Source organism: Ctenopharyngodon idella, chromosome 7, assembly GCF_019924925.1.
Source record: "Ctenopharyngodon idella isolate HZGC_01 chromosome 7, HZGC01, whole genome shotgun sequence".
In the NCBI taxonomy this organism is placed as follows: Eukaryota; Metazoa; Chordata; class Actinopteri; order Cypriniformes; family Xenocyprididae; genus Ctenopharyngodon; species Ctenopharyngodon idella.
The window spans coordinates 8,546,501-8,563,033 of record NC_067226.1 but is presented as its reverse complement, the minus strand read 5'-3'; positions in this window follow the sequence as shown (position 1 = coordinate 8,563,033).

The following is a 16,533-nucleotide window of genomic DNA, read 5'->3' as shown; positions in this document are numbered from 1 at the left end:
TTGGCAATTTGTGTCTGTGGACTGAGAGTTATTAGAGGGAATGGGAATTAATTTACAATTTTCTTCCTTAGAAAGCCGTCCATGATTAATGAGGGGTAATTTCACGCTCAGAGCTTCAATTTCCCCCTCAAATTATATCAATTCCCCTATGCTTCATCATCAGAACTGATCAGGGCTAGCCAACTCTTACTAAGCTGACAGGCATGTTCCCTCTCACCTGACTTTGAGCGTTACTATTAGGAAAGCTTGGTGGCCTGAAAAATGCAAGAATGAGTCAAACCGTTCCAAATGGGAATTAAACAATGGCAGCTAGAGGTTTATTATATGGTCCGATAAAGAGATTATCGCTAGGCCACTGATGCTGTCAACAACATGTCAAAAATCTGGCTGGGTCTTCATTAATCAAGCAAAACCACTGACATTTTCATGACTACTTCTGCTCAGTGGAAGAGGAAATGTGGATAGCTGCTGTTTAAACACAGAGCGATCCTGAATGAGACCAACAAAAACAGAGGCTTTGAACTGTGCTCGCCGGTCTGAAAGGTGCCACTCACACACACAACATCTTTTTGCTGGGGAAGTCTATGTTCTCACTAAGCACTGGGCACTGGAGCTTTCAAACATAAAAAATGATACAAACACACTTAAATTATCATAAAAGTCCATGTGGCTTCTGTAGTACATTACATACTTTATATACATATATATACTTTTTGTGTGCAAAAAAACAAAACAAAAAACCTTTATTTAACAATTTTTTTCTCTACACTGTCAGTCTCCTACGCAGTGCAGTGCTTCCATGTTTACGTCTGAATGTCGGCTCAGTATTAGAGAGGAAATTGTTGAATAAAGTCGTAATTTTTTTTTGCGCACAAGAAGTATTCTCGTCGCTTCATAACATTAAGTTTGAACCACTGTAGTCACGTTGACTATTTTAACAATGTCTTTAATACTTTTCTGGACCTTAATGTGATAATTTCATTGCTTTCTATAGAAGACAAAAAAATATCTTAATTTGTGTTCTGAAGATGAATGAAGGTCTTACGGGTGTGGAACGACATGAGGGTGAGACAGAGATTTCATTTTTGGGTGAACTAACCCTTTAAGCTGTTTACGTTCATTATAATTGTAATGTTATGTGCTTTGAGACATTAGGTAATTTAACACCGTCTCTCATGACGTTTTGCAGACTCTGCTCTGGTTGTGCGCATTCATGTCTTTTGGAGGAGGCATGGCTTTGGAAAGCGCTCTGAAGGGAGGGTGGGATCTTATAAGAGATGATCTCATTATTGGGAGACACGAGAGTCTGTGGTTCTACCATTGGAATAACTGTAACGGCTACTGTAACTTCGATCATGTGTGCCATGATAACCATTCATATTACAGCCTTGATGTCACTGAATTTCCTTCAGAGTTGTGCGGCAGTCAATCACTGTTTGCAGATACCATATAAATGAATGAGAAGTGCCATAAACTGAATCATACCTGTCACGCAATTGTCTGTGTAAACTTTTTTTGGTGTAAACTCTAAAAATAGATCAATTTAAAACGAATAAGTTTAAGAGAAAACATGATAAAGATTAGCCGATAGGCTGGCGATTTATTAAATGATAAACTATTTCCTCACAAAAGCGGTTTATTCAGCATAGTAAAGCTTCTTCTCCATTGACATCCATAAAAAAGGCCTCTTGTCCCTGCTTACTGTAGAGTTAGCATGTGTTACTCTTTTTTTCAGCTAAGGTTGCAAGTGGCTTTGACCTGCTTTCAAAGCTAGCTTGCTATTGCTAGCCTCTCCGAAATTGCCTACTCTACCTTTAATTGTTCATTTAGTATTTAGTGATGGATATCATCATATCATTGAATTAAGGTTGGATGAATCCTTTCACAGGCTACAAAATACCAAACAGCAGTGAGAATACAATGCGTCTATTGTGGTGTGTTTGTTTATGTGCTGTCAGTTCACAGCAAGGTAAAAACTCTTGGCCATAACTCTGTCTCTCGGCTTGCCAAGCACACACATTCTTCACATTATTACTGAAATACATTGATTCCCTCTTTCTCTTTCTCTCTCTCACCCGCTCTTCCTTTTCTTAAAAAGCTGAACAAATTCACAGCAGCTGCAGCTGAGGCTTAGATAAACATTGTCACTGAAGAGTCAGTTAGCCAAAGGGTTAAACACACTGTCTGTCTTCTCTTTGTTTTTTTTGCGCCTTAGATAAAAAGCGATTAAGATCTCCGCAAATATTTCACAACTGCTGTCTTTTCTTTCGCTCGTTATTTTCTTTACTCAGACTGGACCAAAATCCAGTTTAGTCCAAATATTTTTTCCAGTGTCTTCATGGGTTTGTTGTCTTTCTTATCAGTCACAAAGAAAAGACGATTTTTGCCTAGAATTTTCGGTATGATAAGTACGCACAATGACATGCCCTTCGTTGTTCATTGACTTTTCCAAATGCGTTTGTGTATAAATAAAACACACTCACAGCACAAAGCCAAAGACCCAAAAAGCCTGGAATCTCTACTGAAGTTTGCCTGAACATGAGCTGGGACATGTTGACACAACAAAGATGGCAGGAATGTAAGCTAACAATATCCAATGCACACAAATGATAGTTGTAGAAAAGAGGGAATGTCTTTCTTTGTTCTTTGTCAAACAAGGAATCGCATCATGAAGAAGCAAGCAGCATGTTGGAGTTCCTTCCCTTTGTTTTTTTTTTTACCCGCCTTTGTCGTTGTTGCCGGGTTTGCAAGGAGCGTACACTTAACACACAGTAACACACATAGCAACTCCTCTCTGTCTGTGTGCTCAGACAATATTTACTCTGCTGCCAAACACTGCCACTATTGAGTTTGGCCATTTAAAATACTATTTGAAGAGCATTAGCGATACAGTGGAATAACAGCCCTGCCTGAGGCTGAGCAGAACAGGAAGTGATGTCACAGTGGGCAGGTGTTGCTGTATGATGATACAGCACTTGAATGTTAACTGTTTATGAAACTGTGTTTTTGTGAAATGTTACCTGTCTTTATGACTGCTATCGGAACTCATATTATAGTGTAAATGACCTAGAAAGCCTTGGGTTATCACTTTACCTTGTGAATGCCTCAAAGAAGGATGGGTAATAACCTTGTGAGTGTTTGGATATGATTTTCCACAGACTTGATAACAGTTTATGGCCTTTAATGCTTAACAAGAGGAACTGTACAGCCCAGTATCGTTCTTTATTGAAACTGCCATAAATTTGCGCAAACACCATAATCAGTCTCTTATCAGCTACTGCAGAGCAATGGCAAGGGTAGTGTGTACTAGCTGAGATGTTTCTTCATGTTAAAAGCTATAACCGCTTTATCTGGCCAGTGTGTGTGTGTGTGAGAGAGAGAGAGAGAGAATGAGAGACTCATCTCTGATAGACAGTACTGCCATCTCCTGGAGAGAGTGAATTTAATGCCCTTTATCTTAACTGATTGTATAACAAATATCTGCTATCACAATTCGTGCATATCAACTTGTTACTTCAAATGTGTTTGACATTCTCAGAATCATTTGCACATCATTTTTTCTAATCTGAATGAACCAATTGTGTTACAACCATGCAGTCATCAAGTTCAAAGTCTTCTCATTGCTATCCTTACAAGATTACATGAAAAAAAAGAATAATGTGTAGTAAATCAAGTCCACTACAGTAATTATCTAATTCAGCTGCAGTTGGAGAGAACAAATGGACAGTCTTCATTGTGTCCTTATTGAAAAACTCAGCATGTCTTTTCAGTGTTTCCAGCAAGCTTCTGCCAATAAAATGCTGGATAAATATTAGAGTTGGCAGGATACAGCATACACAGAACACATCAGGTTGGCACAATAAGAGGCCTCATTGATTGGTTTATGGATTCTTGGGGAAAAATGATGGAGTGGAAAACAGAGAGCTAAAAGTGAAGTCTGCTCTCCATTAGAATCCACTAGGTGTTTTGGCAAACACGAGGAGCTCTGTGCAAACAGAGTTATTGGAGCAGTCTTCTCAGCCTGGTGTTAGCTCTGCAAACCCAGCTCTGTGCAAACAACTTCAAAGAATGTGGCCACCTCCTCCTGGCCCTTTGATGTAGGTATTGATTGAGGTGAGGCAGGTAGTAGAATATGGGAGAACGGGAGAGAGAGACTCTGAGGGGCACTGGCGAGCCAGTGCGAGGGTCTTCACTTCTCTACTGGAAACAGCAGCTGGCTCTACTGCTGGTGATCAAACAGACCCTGAGCTCCCTCTGCCAAATGCACCCCCTCCTCACACACACACCTCATCTGTTTAGCACTATGTAAGGTCATGTTTTTATTACAGTAATTACTGTATTTACATGTTTAAAGGTAGTTCTGTAGCTACATATTGTAGTTTGAAATGTCATGATATATGGAAAAAAAACAAAGAGGTGATTTTAGTATTGTAAAAAGGATCTATTTTCTTTTTTAAGCGCTACCATAGAAACAAATAATTATAATAAGGATGTGAACAGCTCATTGTAGAATCTCAGAGTCGCTGTCATCAAGTTACGGTAATTACAACACAACTATGCATTTTCCATCCACAGACCACAAGACATAAACTAATGTAAAGAGTAGAACACAAACTATGTATTTGTACTAAACAGCTTTTTTAATCGCACGATAAGCCAATAAACATTTATTGTATGCCAAGCAATAAACATTTCTTGTACAATATCTGTATAGACTATTAAACTTATCAATTGAGAGGAAAGTTTACCAGGCACTAAAGCTCACTTGGATTGAACTGTTAGCTGCCATTTGCATGTTCAATCTCTCTCTTCCTTCCAGTCATACACACATTCTTATCTCATTTACGCACTCAATCAGTCCAGTTGTACAGCAGCTGTAAAATGAGTCATTTTTAAGCTGACTTAAGTTTATTTGTTTGCAAAAGCTCTTAATCTTCCTCTCATACCATAACAACTAAGGAAATATGATGATTTGCTCTTTTTTCACAGATAAATGAGTCACCTATTCAGTTATTAAAGTCCAAACAAAATCAGCAGGGGATTTCTAGGAACACTCTAATCCACTGTGAGCTCCCAGCTCAGGTGCTTGAGCCAAACACATTCCCCAAATACTCCAGGACCACTTGAGTTTCACTGCCCAAGTTTTCTGGTTGACTATAATAGTTATTTGTGAAATGTTAGAAGGGCCAATAACAGGATTTGATTAAATAAAGCTTAGCAGTGCACAGTTGCAAAGGGATAGTTCACCCATAATGATTATTCTGCCATTGTTCATTCACCATCTTGTCTTCCTAAACCTGTATTTCCCTCTTTGATGGAACACAAAAGAAGTTTTGAAGAATGTTTTTGTCTGTACAGTGAAAGTCAATGGTATTCAAAACAAATGAATGCAGGCTGTAAATGACTGTAGAATTGTCATTTTTGGTTTAACTGTATCCCTTTAATAAACCTTTCATAGGCAAGAGGAGGCCACATCAGTGCTTAAAGGGTCAATTCAATAGGCACAGTTACTTCCTGGTTTTCAATAAGCCACCTCAGGCATTTCCGGTGAACTGTTAGCTGTCAAGATGTCATTCTATACTCGTTGCCATCAAAGATCTGCCTCGGGTCAACATTTTAATCTATTCACATTTTGATAAACTTATATCAATTCTTGAGGCGTGATAGATCGCTGTCGTTCAAGTGAAGCGGCAGCGCGGAGTGCACGTGAACTTATCATCTCTTCCTCTTTGCTACTAATTGCAGCAGGAAATAAACGAGAATGAACATCAGAAGGTATGTCAAAAGATATAGAACGACTTACTGAAATGTATCATGTATCATGTAATTGCTCAATCAGTGTTAAAAAGGCTGAACTTTACTTCTGAATCTGATGTTAATTAAAGCTGTAAACTGACTGTCAAGTTGGGCAAAGAAACTAGCAATAAAGAAATAAGATATACTGGGAAGATTTTATAAATGAACCTACGTTTTATAAGTGAACCTACGTCAAATAACAATACAGACATATGAGTGGAGCACCACAACTTTAAAATAGAAAGACCAACCTATCTTGTGTAGAAACATTTTATTTATGATCCATTTCTTTCGTTGTTGGTCATCGATGGAGAAAGTTTAACGTCTTTTTCATCTTGTTTTTTACGTTTCAACGACTAAATCAATCATAAGCCTGACTATTTAACTGATTATTTTCTGATTATAAATTAAGTATTACACTATTGATGCTGTTAAAGCTATCTCAGAAAATTGAAGATACCGCCACACCAACAGCAAGTGACTTTTCCCCGGAACTTCATAAGAATGATCCGTGTATATAGCGGATTATGCTAAAATAGAATCCACAGCAAATTAAATTAGACATTAGGAAAGGGGATGTGTCAAAATTGTTTGTGTTTTCTGGACTTTCTTTTATCATTCCAGTGTTTGTGATGTAATTCCGTGGAAGAGGCATGAGATATGAAGAAAACCAGGGAAAGAAAAAGAGGGAGAAATCACTGTTATATGACAAATGTGAGAGAAAAAAGACAAAAAGAGAGAGCTGTAATGATTATCCTCCCAACAATGTGTAGAGAAAACTACCCGTCATTTGTATTGTTTTTGGCAGCTCTGCCATTCTCGACAAAAAGGAACTCACAAAAATATACTCTGCATAAATGTCTTTATCTTTCACAATTCATTACCACAATGGAGTTGCATCACTCTTTGTGTCAGGAAGTCTGACGTCATTCATCTGAAGTGCAGGGAATTACTACAAGCCCTCAACTATAGGATTGTTTATCCACTGAAATCAGCTAAAGCCTGATGCCAGAAAAAAAAAAACAATCGTTTGTTTCATGGCTGTGCGGGTATTAAAGTAAGCCAAACGCTCTTTGGCATGGAGCGGGGTGCATGACGGGACAGCTTAGCAAACAAAGACAGATTAACACATTTTAAAGCTGTACATGGCCAGCGCTTTGTGCGAAAGACGGATAGCAGTTCTAATCTATTTGCTATGAATTGTTGTGCTCTGTCTGCTGCTGAAAACAGGTTAATGTGATTCCCAAGACTACCACACCAAACATCTAATGCTGGCAAAAGACAGGTAACACCACTGACGTTGGATGTCTGCTAAATGAACCAGACTGTTATTCTCAATTCATGTATGCAAAACACCTTCGCACCATTTTTCAAAACACTGCCTCTAGATGCTTTTTCTTTTCTTCCGAAATTACTCTTTTGAATGAGAGCCTTCTAATGGACATTAAAGGGTTAGTTCACCCTAAAATGAAGTTATTTCATTAATTACTCATCCTCATGTCGTTCCACACCTGTAAGACCTTCGAAACACAAATTAAGATATTTTTCATGAAATCTGAGAAGTATCTGAACCACACATAGGTAGCAATGTCATTGCATCTTTCAAGGCCCAGAAAGGTAGCAAAGGCATCGTTAAAATAGTCCATGTGACTACAGTGGTTCAACCTTAATGTTATGAAGCAACAAGAATACTTTTTGTGCACAAAAACAAAACAAAAATGATGACTTTCAACAATTTCTACGCTGTTTACGTTGTAGACACAGTGCAGAGCTTCCAGGCTCGACGTCAGAACGCCGGCTCCTGCGTCAGCATCACACGCATGTGTCATGCTGCTCACATGTACAGCGTCGGCCAATACTGAGTTGCCGTTCTGACGTAGAACCTGGAAGCGCTGCACTGTGTTTACAGAGTGTTTAACGCCGTCTCTTGTGACGCTTTGCCAAGAGCAGCTGTGTGTGTGTGCCTTTATGTGTTTTGGAGGAGGTGTCGCTTTGGACAGCAATTTGCAGGGAGGGTGGGATCGTATGCTTTCAATGCTAGCAGGCTAACGTTAGCATTTCCCAGATCACCTACTGCACCTTTAAATCTTTTATTAGATGTTTCATTGGATGCTGTTTATTTTACCAGAACTTTTTGCATAATGATGTTAAATGCTTGGGCTGTGTTATATTACATTCATCTGACAAGTCATTAGGTAAAATACGTCCGGTGTTATTAAAATCAACAGAGCATTTTATTTTGTGTTGTTAAATACAACAGGAAGATGTTTATTGGGTTTTAAATTTGTGGAATGGTTTGGAAATTACATGAGGCAAGTCATTATTTGTGTTCAAAAGAACAGCATATATATATATTGAACTTTGAACTTTCTATTCACCAAACAATACTGGACAAAAAAATGTATCACAATTTCCACAAAAAAATATTAAGCAGCACAACTGTTTTCAACATTGATAATAGGTGTTTTTTGAGAACCAAATCAGCATATTACATTGATTTCTAAAGGATCGTGTGACACTGAAGACTGGAGTAATGATGCTGAAAATACAGCTTTCCCATGTATCACATGAATCAATTTTAAAACATAAAACAGTTTAAATTGTAATAATATTTCACAATATTTTATTGTAATAATATTTCACAATACCTTTTTACTGTATATTTGATCAGATAAATGCAGCCTTAGCAAGCATAAGATTAAAAGAAGCTTTAAAAAAAACTTACTGACCTCAAACTTTTGAACAGTGCATCTTCCTTAATATATCTGTATATTCATATGTATATGTGTAAAATGTGCAAATAGTTGATACAAACCCCATACATGCTTAGGCAATGTCAGTTCAAACTTGTTGTAGTATAGTGATGCATGTCATTCTGTATAAGATTACAAGGCCAAAAATAAAGCCTACAATAAGAGAGTGTGGTGATTCGTTACATTTACCGTGAGTAGATGAGTAGTGATGAGACAGAGTGTTCTCTCTTCGCTAAATGACAATCATCTAATTGAGAGAGCTCACTGGTGTCCCTACATCCTCTGTGTTTTCTTTACACACGCTCATATACTCACTCACACATATGCAAATACACTGGCTTTGGGAGAGCTTTTGACATATTGAGATGTAGGGCTGTGGGCATTGAGCATGTGGGTAATGCACTTTCTTGTTGCATTATTTAGTGCGTGGGACCCTAATTGAGTTTTAATGTCAGCGACTGCTCTCCTGTGAGTGTTTGAGTCCACATTGAAAGTTAAGATCCAGATAGATGATAGCTGGCCGCTCAAAAGGTCAGACCTGACAGTGGGTGACCTGCTGTGAACCTCCCTGATGCACATGAACCCTCACGCAACCTCAGAAATACACCCACACATCTGCACAGAAGTCTGTCCAAATGCCATACTTTGGTCCTATGAAAACTGTGTTTAAAATAAGATGTCAAGTCGGTGAACACTAACAGTCAATTAATCCTTTGCTCAATCGATCTGAGAAAAATCAGTAATTATTTCCATATTTTTTTCAGAAGTTGGAAGTTTGAACAATAGCAAACAGAAAGGCAGACGGGATTTTGGATGTTTGCAATATCAGACATGTTGATATCACTTTCAATCCATTTTTATGTAGAACATTTGGATATTGTGCACAATTTTATTAGAAACTCTAGTGTCAGTTTTTTTTAGAGCCAAATCCAGTCCCCTCGTACTGTGCGAACCTTCCCATAATCCTCGCTCACCCGCATCTTAGATAAAGCAGAGCAGTAATTCATTTTTAAAAATCCAAGCACTAGCTAATTAACATTGTGAATTCAAGCAGAAAGGTGATGTTTCGCCAGCGAGTTTAATTGTATTGCGCACACTGTAATTTAATGGCTTCAAATGAAACGTGGTTTAACTCCAATAATTGCCAGAATTTGTCTGCTACTCAAAGACATGTGCTCTTGTATTTAGTTCTGAGGAAACAAGTTGAGCTTTACCTGAGTTCATTTAATCACTTAATAAGCTTGAATAGCTTTTGCTCCCAAGGCTAATTATGCTAATTATCTTATGTGATGATTGCTTACTGTTCAAATTGTCAAAATGTCTGCATTTGTCCGATTTAAGGGACCTAAATTGTATCAGAACTCAGTAGTCAGGCTGGATATAGGCACTAAACCCCTACTGGTGGATGCTATAACTATATACTTTCCAGGCAAAATGTGTAGGATGTTTCACAAGTCACTATTTATTCTGACAAAACCAAATGTTTGCAAAAGATAAATCACAACATATAATTTTTTTGTGGATTTTTTCAAATAGACTTATTTTCTTGGCAAATGGTAAGGTAAATTGCCAGGTAAATGGCTCAAAAAAACTGAACCACTTGAAGCAAAGATGGCAGTGTCAAATGGGATATTGAAGGAACTGCCACTGAGATGCATGGGAATGCTAACGGATAGCCCTCTCAATATATTATAGACACACCACAATAGTCTGCTGTACCCAGTGTCTAGAACATATGGAAATGCCATCTAACAAATTTAAAACATTGATTGATTGAGATTAATTACCAGATAATACCGAGATGTGTCTATATGAGAGCATGAGTGCAATAAACCTAGTCTTGTGACCTTGTTCTACAGATTTGTGCTCAGTGAATTGAGAAAGGAAACTTAATGAGCCAAATGAATTTTACCTACAGTCACATGCACACATAACCACCCACACACTAACACATCTAAATGGAGATCACTGAGGTATAAATGCAACTATAAAGGCATTCAATTTGTTTCCAATAAAACAGAGAACAGCTCAAGAGTGAGAAAGAAGGCTTGATAGTGTTTCATATGAATTTGGTAACCTGAGAACATTTTTTGAAACATCCAATTATGGAACTATGCACTGTAAAAAAAATCAAAAGTTGAGAAAACTTAAAATTTTAAGGCAACAAACTTCAGCAGATTTTTGAGTTTTCTCAACTTGCTTTTGTAGGAGATTTTTGAGTTTTCTCAACTTTTTGTTGTATAAACTGAATACAACAAGTTGAGAAAACTCAAAAATCTGCTGAAGTTTGTTGCCTTTAAGTTTTCAAGCAAAAACACAACGTTTTTGTGTGTGTCCCTTTAAATGCAAATTAGCTGCTGCTCCCGGCCTGCTTTCCAAAACAGGGCAGAGCTTTAACAGCTCGCGCTTCGGTTGCTCAATCTCACGCGCAGCCAAAATGACGATTGTCAGTAACGTTTTCAGCCTTACATTGTTCAAACCAGAGTCGGACACTGATGGAATAAGTTACAGGGAATAAGTTACAGGAATAAGTTACAACTTATAGAATGCATCTGGACATTTCTGAACAGTTAGTGGATAAATTTATGTAGTTGCTGTGGAGTTGATTCAACTCACCGACTAACATGTGCTGTCATGTTAATCTTTTGTGCAAATCCAGCGTTGAATTGACCCTCAATTGTGAAGCAGTCTGGCGTAAAATGACGGTAACAACATGGTAACAACACTCTACTACAACAACTCTTCCTCTTCTCTAAAGCAGCCCAACATGGCCTCACCCCCTTTGTTGCATGTTCTCGGGGGCAGGGTTTATGTAAATTTTAGGGTTAGTGATGTCACTAACAAAGGAAAAAGCTTGTTGTAGTCCCTACCAGACATTTGTTGTAGTCCTTAAACAGAGAATTCTTTAAAAGAAAATATCTCCCTTTGAGCACTGTAACTTTGCAGATGTTGTTTATGATCTAACAGCAACATTACACACTAACTAAAGTTAAAAAAGTGAAATCATAGTCAACCATCCCTTTAAGTCTCTGAACTTATTCACACAACAATAATATTAGTCCATCTTCAAAGGTTTTTAGAGCACACACATAAAGAGAGAGAAAACAGGCTGATCAGTATTTAACACTGATTGATTGAAGCTTCATTTTGAATATGTTTTTTTTTTCTGTCAAATTGGTCTTATCTTGTCCTATTTTCTGGGGACTGTGCAAGGTGTGGGAAAGTGGCCCAAGGACAAATAAAGCAGCTGCTATTTTGATTTTCTTCTGGCCACATTCACCAGGAAAGAGAATTGACATAAATGGCACTGTTCCTTTGTTTTACTTTATGTGACCAAATGGCTCAAAGTATTGATTCGGCAAAAAATTCATGTATGGTGATGAATTAAACTTTTTACATACAAAATGAGAAAAGAAAGATTTTCAGTTTTTTATTTATTGATGACTGGCCCTCCCTTCATCCTTTCTCTCTCTGCCTTTCCTTCTTCCACATGTTTGTGAGTGTCTGTAACTGCGGTTGGTCCCTGGGTCATGTGATCTCTCTCTCTCAGACGTAGTGTGTGGTCTTCTTAAACACCAGCTCAAAACCAGTGATGTGAGTAACTGGATTCTGAGAAGGACTTTACAAGAACCTGCTCGAGAACTTCAACCTCACTCAAAGCTTCCACCTACAGTTTTTTTTTTTAAAGACTAAATTTTTTGGTATCTGTAAACGATTACCCTGAATTCTAGTTTTTTAAAAAACACAATGAAACAATACAACAGCAGTGCTTCTTTAAAATGAGTCCTGCAGGGGTACTAAAATTCTCTCATTCAATTTTTCCGCTCTCAAAGTGTTCCTTCTCTGATACGTTATATCCAGAGAGGAATCCGGTGTGTTCCTCACACTACAGCAGATTTGAAATCTGTCTGACCTTGCAGTTCTGCCAACACACAGATGTTAGGATGCTGTGCTGGAACGCCACACCGACGAATGTGTTTGCAGCCTGTTTAAATCAAAAACAGATGTAGAATATTTGAACCTGGCAGTACAACAAGGTTGTTGTGGTTATGACTGTAAGATGTGATATCCACCTGCTTTAGGAATTGCTGTGAGTTTTGGGATGCATCTGTATAATTTTTTAACACGCTTTTAAATGTGTCTTTTGAGGGAAAACAGGCCTGAATACGCTGCTGTTTCTCGTCAAATAAACTGCACCTCAGGCGGAGGGGGTTTATTTTCCCTGCGGTATTAGAGGTGAGCTCCTCAATCCTGAGGTAAATTTTGCTTGCCGACAAGGAAAAATAATGTATAAATATTTTCAAGGAAGCTGGCCCCTGGTTGAAAAAAAAAAAAAAATGTGTTGGCTCTCTTTTCCCCCACACCACCCCCAGAAGCACCGGCCCTCTGCTGCCGAACAGACCGACACGATTGTTTATTTTTCCCATGCCTACCACAAATTCCGACATTTCCCCTTCTCTGAAAGGATCCATGTGTTCCTAGGCCAAGAAATAGAGAGAGAGGAGGAAGAAAACAGGGGGAGGCCGAGAGGTTAGGCAGGAAAATATCAACAAGTCGTCATTTACATCAGTACGAAAACAAATAAACCATGAAGAAAAGAGCTGCTAAGGAGTTTGGACCTTTTTACGAAAAGAATCCATCTCATGTGGTTTAGGCAGCCCTCCAGCGAAATCTAATATGGTTTTATATACAAAGAAAGAGCCTAGTTTAACATAATGAATATTCAATCATGCATGTACCCTATAAAACAATTTCACAGCAGTAACTGAAAGCCGACTTTGTTTATAACAAGATGGTGGGGGAGAAATAAAAAGCTAAACTGTTGACCCATTGGGGCCTGGAAATCTCACGCTGGATTAAGTGTTTATATTGTTGGCATACTGTTGGCTAAATGAGGCTGAATTCCAGCCCTGGATCAGTGAGTTCTGTCCCCAGTGATTGTGTCACTGTGGGCTCCCACAACACAGACGCCCTCTTTCCAGCAGCACCATCCGTCCTGACATGGGCTGCAGGCCCAGTACAGGATCATTCCAGTCCACAGGCCCAATTTGAAACCCCCTTCTTACTCTGCAGACCTAGTACATATTACAGTCATCAATTTGCCAGATTCCATCAAATTTGGGATGTGATCTATAATGGATAAAAATACATTTTCCTTACACCCTGAAAACATAAGTGTGTGCATCGTACTGTGTGAGAGCATGTGGTTAGGTTGTATGTGAAAATTTATCTGCATGCACAATCTGTATGTTCATATGTTAATATGAAATGAACTACCAATGTTCAATACTTCTACAAGTCAAGTCATTCATTTATCACGCTTTTCACAATCATTCCAAAGCAACTTTACAGAAAGTCATCCTGTAATAACACCTTAGTGCTTTTAAAGGGTTAGTTCACCCAAAAATGAAAATTATCCCAATTTACTCGCCCTCAAGCCATCCTAGGTGTACAGTAAATGACTTTCAGCCAAACACAATTGGAGTTAAAAATTAAAAAATACCCTGGTTCTTCCAAGCTTTATAATGGGATTGAATGGTACCTTACATTTTGAAGCCCAAAAAAGTGCATCCATCCATCATAAAAGTAATCCATATGACTCCAGGGGGTTAATAAAGGCCTTCTGAAGGAACATTGTAATAAAAATATCCATATTTCTAACTTTATAAACTATAGTTCACTGGCTTCTGGTAACAGCCGTACTCAAGTCAAGTTCCGGCAGGAGAGTGACCTCTGACCTGACGCATGACGTAGGATGTAGGCATAGCGTAAGCTTAGGTGAGAGTAGACACCTCTCACGGTTCAAACAAATAGGGCTGGGCAACAGACTCAAGCTCCTCTTCTCTTATATTGAAATCCTCTGACATTTCACTTTAAAAATTCTCGTTTTAGACTTCTAATTCGTGACCGGTGTTTTGCTATATCCTCTGCAATTCCGTATTCGCCAATATGTCATGCATCGGGTCAGAGGTCACTAGAGACTAGACCGCCGGAATTAGACACGTGTACGGCCGTTACCGGAAGCCAGTGATTATAGTTTATAAAGTTATAAATATGAATGCTGTAAAATATTGTTTATTATTAGTTTAGAGTTTATATGTTTAGACAAATGTTCAGAAATTGAATGTTATTGTACAGTGTTATCATGCAGTCATCACTTTTACATTTAAACTGAAATGAACTAAATACTTCATACTCTGTGGTAATAATCTCCTTTTTCGAATGACTCATTCATTCACTCAACACTCATTTGTTGCAAATTTTTCTATTCTGACAAAATATTTAATTACTTTGAATTTAGAATAAGTATGTTAATTACTTTACTCAAGGTTAGGTTAGCTTTCACTGCCAGTTAGATAAAGACTTCATTAATAGTTTACACTGACACTGACTTTGTTCAAAATATGAAAACAAAAAGGAGTCATAGAAACAGATTTCATGGAAAGTACATTTCACTTTAATTATGTAAAATAAAAACAGCTTGTAAGGTTTATTTTGAGACTCTAGGTGACCTTAATAAATCGGCTTAGCGACAGCCTAACAGCTTCATTCACTGCAAATCTGTCCTCCACAATAACATGCGCCACTAATCAAAGATTAATTTAATAACTCTTTAATATTCTCCACAGAGAAGGGAACCTCTGAGTCCACTGCACATATGCATAAGCGCCCTTTCGCTTAATAAGAAAATACTACAGTGGCACTACAGTGATTTTGCTGAGTTAGACACATTCCTGGGTCAACACATTTTGCTGATCCAGGAACAACAATCCTGTCCAAAAATTTAGCCCTAACTTCTTCCCTACCTCTAAACCTAACCCTACCCATAAGTTATCCATAAAATCAGAGGCAAATGACAGGTGAATAACACTGATGTAAAAGCACCAAACCCTTTTTGTAAGCCTAAACTTGACATAAACTGTAAACTTGTCTCTCAAGTCTGGTTGATTGGGATGTTGTTCCAGGATCAACATAGATGTTGATCCAGGAACATGTTGTACTTAGTGAAATCAGGTTCTGCCACAGTGACTACACATTAAAATTGACATAATCACATCATGTGTGTTCAGTTCAGTGGTTCCAGTTTTGGCCCAAAAATTATTCTTCTGTCACTGAGGTGACTCTTAAACATTTCTAAAGTGTCATTGTGGCTGACTGTGTGCAGTCTTGCAGTATTGTGTTTCGTCTCATGTCTTTCAACTGTCATGCTAGGCAGCTTGGTGTGCTTAATGTTTCAAACATATTTCAGATTAATGTTTTTCATCTAATTTGGGCTTTCCTGTGAATGCCCCACAGTGCTTAGCTTCTCTGTGTGGTCTGTGTCTGGTTTCTGTGTCGTTCTCTCTCACAGCGCTGTCCCCATGTCACTCTGACAGTAGCGTTGCTGGCTAATTGGTATACTTGGTGGTTTGCCCTATTATGGTTTGCCTCGAAAACCCCAAAGTTTTCATGCTTTTCCTTTTCCCTTTTTTTATGAGCCACTTAAAGCAAACCCTTTCAGAGGTGGTTAAAATAAGACTTGTGGTTTGCCTCACTAGACAAATGACTATGGAAAGAAAGCTAGGCCTGCCTGATATTACCTCAAGGATATTCAATATCCAGCAATCAACACAGAGGACAGCACACAACGGCTCTTGGTCAACGCATGCCAGCTAACGGAACAGCCAGCATTGGCTCACTCAACAAGAAAATAAACATAGTGAACCAGAAGTTATAAATGGAGAATTATCTGCTTTTGGTGGTTTCCTGCCCACTAAATAGTCACAGCTGCCTGTGATTGGGGTAAAGATACACAGTGGAGTTCAGAACAGGCTGCCAGTCAGATATCTGTAGCCCAGAGATTAAAAAGAGTTCTGGGGTTTGCTCAAAATTCATTATGATGTGTGATAATACTGCCATGGTAATATGCTCAATATATACACACACATACAGAGCCTCTGTTTGGCACTAACAAACACATAATTCATGTGCACAGTTATTTGCT